The following is a 9,716-nucleotide window of genomic DNA, read 5'->3' on the forward strand; positions in this document are numbered from 1 at the left end:
ACAAGATAGAAAGCCCAGAGATAAACCCACGCACCTATGGTCAACTAATCTATGACAAAGGAGGCAAAGATATACGATGGAGAAAAGACAGTCTCTTCAATAAGTGGTGCTGGGAAAACTGGACAGCTACATGTAAAAGAATGAAATTAGAATACTCCCTAACACCATACACAAAAATAAACTCAAAATGGATTACAGACCTAAATGTAAGACTGGACACTGTAAAACTCTTAGAGGAAAACATAGGAAGAACACTCTTTGACATAAATCACAGCAAGATCTTTTTTGATCCACCTCCTAGAGTAATGGAAATAAAAACAAAAATAAACAAATGGGACCTAATGAAACTTCAAAGCTTTTGCACAGCAAAGGAAACCATAAACAAGACGAAAAGACAACCCTCAGAATGGAAGAAAATATTTGCAAACGAATCAACGGACAAAGGATTAATCTCCAAAATATATAAACAGCTCCTTCAGCTCAATATTAAAGAAACAAACACCCCAATCCAAAAATGGGCAGAAGACCTAAATAGACATTTCTCCAAAGAAGACATACAGACGGCCAAGAAGCACATGAAAAGATGCTCAACATCACTAATTATTAGAGAAATGCAAATCAAAACTACAATGAGGTATCACCTCACACCAATTAGAATGGGCATCATCAGAAAATCTACAAACAACAAATGCTGGAGAGGGTGTGGAGAAAAGGGAACCCTCTTGCACTGTTGGTGGGAATGTAAATTGATACAGCCACTATGGAGAACAATATGGAGGTTCCTTAAAAAACTAAAAATAGAATTACCATATGACCCAGCAATCCCACTACTGGGCATATACCCAGAGAAAACCATAATTCAAAAAGACACATGCACCCGAATGTTCATTGCAGCACTATTTACAATAGCCAGGTCATGGAAGCAACCTAAATGCCCATCAACAGACTAATGGATAAAGAAGTTGTGGTACATATATACAATGGAATATTACTCAGCCATAAAAAGGAACGAAATTGAGTCATTTGTTGAGACGTGGATGGATCTAGAGACTGTCATACAGAGTGAAGTAAGTCAGAAAGAGAAAAACAAATATTGTATATTAATGCATGTATGTGGAACATAGAAAAATGGTACAGATGAGCCGGTTTGCAGGGCAGAAGTTGAGACACAGATGTAGAGAACAGACATATGGACACCAAGGGGGGAAAACTGCAGTGGGGTGGGGATAGTGGTGTGCTGAATTGGGCGATTGGGATTGACATGTATACACTGATGTGTATAAAATTGATGACTAATAAGAACCTGCAGTATAAACAAACAAACAAAACAACTAATACTAAACTTTCATTGGGTTATTTGTATGGAAATATGTTAATATAAATGTTTCAGACATTAAAAAAAAAAAAAAAAAAAAAAAAAAAAGGTACTTTCACTGTCCTCACACTGTTCACTTTTACAGCATCTGAGACCACACACAACTTGTTCCTTCTGGACACTCTCCTCCTATCAGCACCCCCTGTGCATTGCACCCCGACGTCAGATTTCCTACTCAGACCTGCTTGTCTCGCTCCACACCACCCTCTTTCCACAGCTTCCATGACCTCTCTGCAGGTGGCTTCTTCATCTATATCTCTAGCCGGTTCTACTTCCCAGAACTCATGACACTCACATCCAAATACCTTCTGAAATTGCTCCCCATCTGAACTGGCTTTGCCCCACAGGTCACTCATTTCTCTCAGTGACGCCACTGCTTCCTCAGCCCTTGCTCTTTCGTTTTCTAGATTCAATACATCGTCGAAGCCTGTTGATTCCTTGTTTAACATCTCTCAGTTATGTCATTCTCTCCATTCCCATACACCTAAATAACCCAGGCCCTCAACACCTCTGCTGGAAGTACTGCTTCCAGTACTGAAGTTAGCGGAGTTAGCATCTCCCCACAACTAGGGCGCCTGCCGGCCACTGGTGGGGAACTATGACCCCCAAGGAGACGGGAGGAACCCCAGAGTGAACCGGTAGGATGTAGGGGGACCGAAGGGGGAGGAGAAGTGAAGGCTAGACAAGATCAGCACCCCTGAGGCCGGGGAGATCAGGAGAGGCAGGTGGGAGGGACTCTCCGGGAAGAGCAGGAGAGGAGCGGAGGGCATTTGCCCCGCCCACTTGGGCCCTGGGGAGCCTGCTGAGTTCGCAGGCAGATCCCCTGCCCTCCAAACCCCTCTCCAGGCCACGTGGGTCCTTGGGGGCACAGGAGGGAGACGGGGGACATCAGGAGAGGCAGGCAGGAGGGGCCCTCTGGGAGGAGCAGGAGACGAGCAGAGGGCGGCGATTGCCCTGCCCACTCAAGCCCAGGAAGCCTGCTGGGCTCCCAGGTGAGGTCCCCCACCCTCTGATACCAGGGGTGGGGGGCACGCCTGGGCCCCTTCTGTTCTGTTGAGACTAAGCCCCACCCCCCCACAGCCCCCAGGGCCTTTTCCAGCCCTGTGGGTCCTAAGCATAGGCCCCGCCCACTGCTCACCGTTGGCTAGGTCCCGTCCTCCACAGCCAAGGCCTTTTCCCCCTTTGTTTTTTCTTTTTTTCTTTTCCCTCCTCCTCTTTTTTACTACTGTGGTACTGTTGCACCTTCTGGTTGTTGATTCATCTATATTTCTATATTTTCATTTTTATATTCTTTCTAACATATCTGTTATTTTCCTAGTCTAATTTTATTTTGTACTTTGCTATTGTTCTCTCTTTTTTCTTTTTGCCAACCCCCCCCACCCCCACCCCCCGCTGCTTGCAGGATCTTGGTTCACAAGCTGGGGGTCGGGCTGAAGCTCCTGTGGTGGGAGCTCCCTGTTGGAAGCCCTGGACTAACAGAGAACCTCAGAGCCCAGGGAATATTCATCAGAATGAGGTTTCACGGAGGTCCTCATCTCAGCACCAAGACCCAGCTCTCCCCAACAACCTACAAACTCCAGTGTTGGAAGCCTCAGGCCAAGCAACCAGTAAGACAAGAACACAATCCCACTCATTAAAAAAAAAAAAAAAAAAAGAGACGGCAAAAAAATACATTACAGATGAAGGAGCAAGGTAAAAACCTACAAGACCAAATAAATGAAGAGGAAATAGGCAATCTACCTGAAAAAGAATTCAGAGTAATGATAATAAAGATGATCCAGAATCTCGGAAATAGAATGGAAGCACGGATTGAAAAAATACAAGAAATGTTTAACAAAGATCTAGAAGAACTAAAGAACAAACAGAGATGAACAACACAATAAGTGAAATGAAAAATACACTAGAAGGAATAAATAACAGAATAACGGAGGCAGAAGAACGAATAAGTGAGCTGGAAGACAAAATGGTGGAAATAACTGCCGAGGAGCAGAATAAAGAAAAAAGAATGAAAAGAATTGAAGACAATCTCAGAGACCTCTGGGACAACACTAAATGCACCAACATTCGAATTATAGGGGTCCCAGACAAAGAAGAGTAAAAGAAAGGGTCTGAGAAAATATTTGAAGAGATCATAGTGGAAAACTTCCCTAACATGGGAAAGGTAATAGTCACCCAAGTCCAGGAAGCACAGAGAGTCCCATACAGGATAAACCCTAGGAGAAACACACCAAGATACATATTAATCAAACTAACAAAAATTAAATTCAAAGAAAAAATATTCAAAGCAGCAAGGGAAAAACAAAAAATAACATACAAAGGAATCCCCATAAGGTTATCAGCTGATTTTTCAGTGGAAACTCTGCAGGTCAGAAGGGAGTGGCAGGATATACTTAAAGTGATGAAAGAGAAAAACCTACAACCAAGGTTACTCTACCCAGCAAGGATCTCATTCAGATTCGATAGAGAAGTCAAAAGCTTTTCAAACAAACAAAAGCTAAGAGAATTCAGCACCACCAAACCAGCTTTACAACAAATGCTAAAGAAACTTCTCTAAGCAGGAAACACAAGAGAAGAAAAAGACCCACAAAAACAAACCCAAAACAATTAAGAAAATGGTAATAGGAACATACAAACTGATAATAACCTTGAATATAAATGGATTAAATGCCCCAACCAAAAGACACAGACTGGCTGAATGTATACAAAAACATGACCATTTATATGCTGTCTACAAGAGACCCACTTCAGACCTAGGGACACATACAGACTGAAAGTGAAGGGATGGAAAAAGATATTCCATGCAAATGGAAATCAAAAGAAAGCTGGAGTAGCAATACTCATATCAGATAAAATAGACTTTAAAATAAAGGAAGTTACAAGAGATAAGGAGGGACACTACATAATGATCAAAGGATCAATCCAAGAAGAAGATATAACAATTATAAATGTTTATGCACCCAACATAGGAGCACCTCAATACATAAGGCAAATGCTAACAACCATGAAAGGAGAAATAGACAGTAACACAATTATAGTAGGGGACTATAACACCCCACTTACACCAACGGACAGATCATCCAAACAGAAAATAAATAAGGAAACACAAGGCTTAAATGACACATTAGAACAGATGGACTTAATTGATATTTATAGGGCGTTCCACCCAAAAGTGGCAGAATACACTTTCTTCTCAAGTGCACATGGAACATTCTCCAGGATAGATCATATCTTGGGTCACAAATCAAGCCTCGGAAAATTTAAGAAAATTGAAATCGTGTCAAGCATCTTTTCCGACCACAACCCTATGAGATTGGAAATCAATTACAGGAAAAAAACTGTAAAAAACACAAATACATGGAGGCTAAACAGTGCGCTACTAAATAACCAAGAGATCACTGAAGAAATCAAAGAAGAAATAAAAAAATACATAGAAACAAATGACAACAAAAACACGATGACCCAAAACCCATGGGACGCAGCAAAAGCAGTTCTATGAGGGAAGTTTACAGCAATTCAATCTCACGTCAAGAAACAAGAAAATCTCAAATAAAAAATCTAACCCTACACTTAAAACAACTAGAGAAAGAACAACGTAAATGAAATAGAAATAAGTGAAATAGAAATGAAGAAAACTATAGCAAAGATCAATAAAACTAAAAGCTGGTTCTTTGAGAAGATAAACAAAATTGATAAACCCTTAGCCAGACTCATCAATGGGAGAGGATGCAAATCAATAAAATTAGAAATGAAAAAGGAGAAATCACAAATGACACTGCAGAAATATAAAGGATTATAAGAGCCTACTATAAACAACTATATGCCAATAAAATGGACAACCATGAAGAAATGGACAAATTCTTGGAAAGGTACAATTTTCCAAGCCTGAACCTGGAAGAATTAGAAAATATAAACAGACCTACCACAAGTAGTGAAATTGAAACCATAATTAAAAATCTTCCAAAAAACAAAAGTCCAGGACCAGATGGCTTCACAGGTGAATTCTATCAAACATTTAGAGACGAGCTAACACTGATCCTTCTCAAACTCTTCCAAAAAATTGCAGAGGGAGAAATACTCCCAAATTCATTCTACGAAGCCACCATCACTCTGATACCAAAACCAGAAAAAGATATCACAAAAAAAGAAACTTATAGACCAATATCACTGATGAACATAGATGCAAAAATCCTGAACAAATACTAGCAAACAGAATCCAACAGCACATTAAAGGATCATACACCATGATCAAGTGGGATTTATCCCAGGGATGCAAGGATTCTTCAATATATGCAAATCAATCAATGTGATACACCACATTAACAAATTAAGGAATAAAAACCATATGCTCATCTCAATAGATGCAGAAAAGCTTCTGACAAAATTCAACACCGATTTATGATAAAAACTCTCCAGAAAATGGGCATAGAGGGAACCTACCTCAACATAATAAAGGCCATATATGACAAACCCACAGCAAGCATCATACTCAGTGGTGAAAAACTGATCCACTAGGATCAGGAACAAGACAAGGATGTCCACTCTCGCCACTCTTATTCAACATAGTTTTGGAAGTCCTAGCCACGGCAATCAGAGAAGAAAAAGAAATAAAAGGAATACAAATTGGAAAAGAAGAAGTAAAACTGTCACTGTTTGCCGATGACAGGATACTATACATAGAAAATCCTAAAGATGCCACCAGAAAACTACTATAACTAATCAATGAATTTGGTAAGGTTGCAGGATACAAAATTAATGCACAGAAATCTCTGGCCTTCCTATACACCAACAATGAAAAATCAGAAAGAGAAATTAAGGAAACACTCCCATTTACCATTGCAACAAAAAGAATAAAATACCTAGGAATAAACCTGCCTAAGGAGGCGAAAGACTTGTACTCAGAAAACTATAAAACACTGATGAAAGAAATCAAAGATGACATAAACAGATGGAGAAATATACCATGTTCTTAGATTGGAAGAATCAATATTGTGAAAATGACTATACTGCCCAATGCAATCTACAGATTCAATGCAATTCCTATCAAACTACCAATGGCATTCTTCACAGAATTAGAACAAAAAATCTTACAATTCGTATGGAAACACAAAAGACCCCGAATAGCCAAAGCAATCTTGAGAAAGAAAAATGGAGTTGGAGGAGTCAGGCTCCCTGACTTCAAACTATACCACAAAGGTACAGTAATCAAGACAGTATGGTACTGGTACAAAAACAGAAATACAGATCAATGGTACAGGATAGAATGCCCAGAGATAAACCCACACACATATGGGCACCTAATTTATGACAAAGGAGGCAAGAACATACAATAGAGAAAAGACAGCCTCTTCAATAAGTGGTGCTGGGAAAATTGGACAGCTACATGTAAAAGAATGAGATTAAAACACTACCTAACACCATACACAGAAATAAACTCCAAATGGATTAAAGCCTTAAATGTAAGAACAGACATTATAAAACTTATAGAGGAAAACATAAGAAAAACATTCTTTGACATAAACCACAGCAAGATCTTTCTTGACCCATCTCCTAGCGTAACAGAAATAAAAAAAAAAATAAACAAATGGGACTTAATTAAACTTAAAAGCTTTTGCACAGCAAAGGAAACTATAAATAAGACAAAAAGACAACCTTCAGAATGGGAGAAAATATTTGCAAATGAAACAACAGACAAAGGATTAATCTCCAAAATATACAAACATCTCATGGAGCTCCATATTAAAAAAAACAAACAATCCAGTCAAAAAATGAGCAGAAGATCTAAATAGACATTTCACCAAGGAAGACATACAGATGGCCAAGAAGCACATGAAAAGATGCTCAACATCACTAATTATTAGAGAAATGCAAATCAAAACTACAATGAGGTATCACCTCACACCAGTCAGAATGGCCATTATCAAAAAAGCTAGAAACAATAAATGCTGGAAAGGGTGTGGTGAAAAGGGAACCCTCCTACACGTTGGTGGGAATGTAAATTGATACAACCACTATGGAAAACAGTATGGAGGTTCCTTAAAAAACTAAAAATAGAACTACCATATGACCCAGCAATCCCACTACTGGACATACACCCTGAGAAAACCATAATTCAAAAAGAGACATGCACCACAATGTTCACTGCAGCACTATTTACAATAGCCAGGACATGGAACCAACCTAAATGTCCATCGACAGATGAATGGGTAAAGAAGATGTGGCACATATATACAATGGAATATTACTCAGCCATAAAAAGAAACTAAATTGAGTTATTTGTAGTGAGGTGGATGGACCTAGAGTCTGTCATACAGAGTGAAGTAAGTCAGAAAGAAAAACAAATACCGTATGCTAACGTATATATATGGAATCCAAAAAGAAGAAACAAGAAAAACAAATACCGTATGATAACGCATATATACGGAATCCAAAAAAGAAAAAAATGCCCCACAACTAGGTTCATCAATCAACTGATGAACCTAGTTGCGGGGCAGGAATAAAGAGGTAGACATAGAGAATGGACTTGATGCCATGGGGTGGGAGGGTGAAGCTGGGGCAAAGTGAGAGTAGCATCGACGTATATACACTACCGAATGTAAAATAGTTGGCTGGTGGGAAGCAGCAGCATAGCAGAGGGAGATTGGCTCGGTGCTTTGCGATGACCTAGAGGGGTGAGATAGGGAGGATGGGAGGGAGGCTCAAGAGGGAGGGGATATGGGGACATATGTATGCATATGTCTGATTCCCTTTGTTGTGCAACAGAAAATAACATGGTATTGTGAAGCAATTATACTCCAATAAAGATGTATTAAAAATAAAAATAAATAAATAAATGAAAGACTGATGATACCAAGTGTTGTTGAGGATGGGAAACAACGGGTATTCTTACAGACTGCTGGTAGAAACATAAAATGGCACAACCACTCTGGAAAAGAGTTTGGCATTGTCTTATACATTTAAATGCACTTATACAGTCCAGCAATGCAACACCCAGGTATTTACCCAAGAGAAATGAAAACAGATAACCACACAAAGAGTTATACATGAACGTTCATAGCAGCATTATTCACAATAGCCAAAAAGTGGAAACAACTCAAATATCCATCAACGTGTGCATGGATAAGCAGACTGGTATATCCATACAACGGAATATTAAATAGGAATTTAAAAAAAGGGGAGGGGGCACAAATGACTACTAATATAAGATGAATGCATTTCTAAAACATTCTGCTATGCAAAAGAAGCCAGACACAAAGGAGCACATGCTCTATGATGTCATCTTAATGAAGTTCAAAACTAAGCAATAGTAATTAATGGTGTTAGAATTCACCGTAGTGGAGTAGAATTAACTATAAAGGTGCACACAAGAGCTTTTTGGGCTGATGGAAAGATTCTACACCTCAATTCAGGCGGTGATCACATGGGTGTGTACAGTTACCCAAAATCAAACTGTACACTTAAGATCTGTGTGCTTTTTAATGGATTTTAATTTTATCTGAATTTTTAAAAATAAAATAAACAAAGGAGCAGCTAATTCAACCTATCAGGTACAAAGCACCCATATTCATTTTCTACTTTTGCAAAACAAATTACCACAAATTTAGTGACTTAAAACAACACCCATTTTTTTAGCTCGCAAAATTCAGTTCCTTGAAGTTTTAAGACCGAGGTCCTCACTGTCCTGTTACAAACACTCTCAGCTACTACAGGACGTTTTCAGGTCCTAGGCATGAGGCCCCCTCTATCTCAGTGATGGAGAACATCCCTTAAATCCAATCCCTCTTACACTTCTAATCTCTCTGATTTCCCCTTCTGAGACCAGCTGGAAAAAACTGCCCGCTTTTAAAGGGCTCCTGTGATTACACTAAGCCCACTTAGATCATCTCTTTTTGTTAAACTTAAAGTCAACTGATTAGTAACCTTATTTATATCTGCAAAATCCCTTTTGCCACATAAGGTAACACAATCACATGCATGATTACTCATCGTATATTCACAGTCCAGGGGTTAGGAGTAAATCTTGGGGTACCATCCTAGAATGCTGCCTACCACAGCACCATATGAAAGTTGTTCATGCTCTCAGGGAGTTCCTTCAGGGTCCCTGTTCTGAAGAAATGGCGAAAAAGCCAAACGGGGTCGGTCCAAACTCAATTTGATATTACAAGAGACTAAAGACAAAAAACAGAGACAAGAAAGCAATGGCCCATTTCCTGCTAGCCTGTAAATCTGAGTCACAGGTGCATTCATTGCCCTCAAACCTTTAGTAATGTTCACAGGCACTGATAGGAGCCAGCACCAAAGTTAACCCCTAACTAAAGTTATCAGAAACCAAAAGCCATCCCAA

The sequence above is a fragment of the Eubalaena glacialis genome, chromosome 18, assembly GCF_028564815.1.
Source record: "Eubalaena glacialis isolate mEubGla1 chromosome 18, mEubGla1.1.hap2.+ XY, whole genome shotgun sequence".
Taxonomy (NCBI): Eukaryota; Metazoa; Chordata; class Mammalia; order Artiodactyla; family Balaenidae; genus Eubalaena; species Eubalaena glacialis.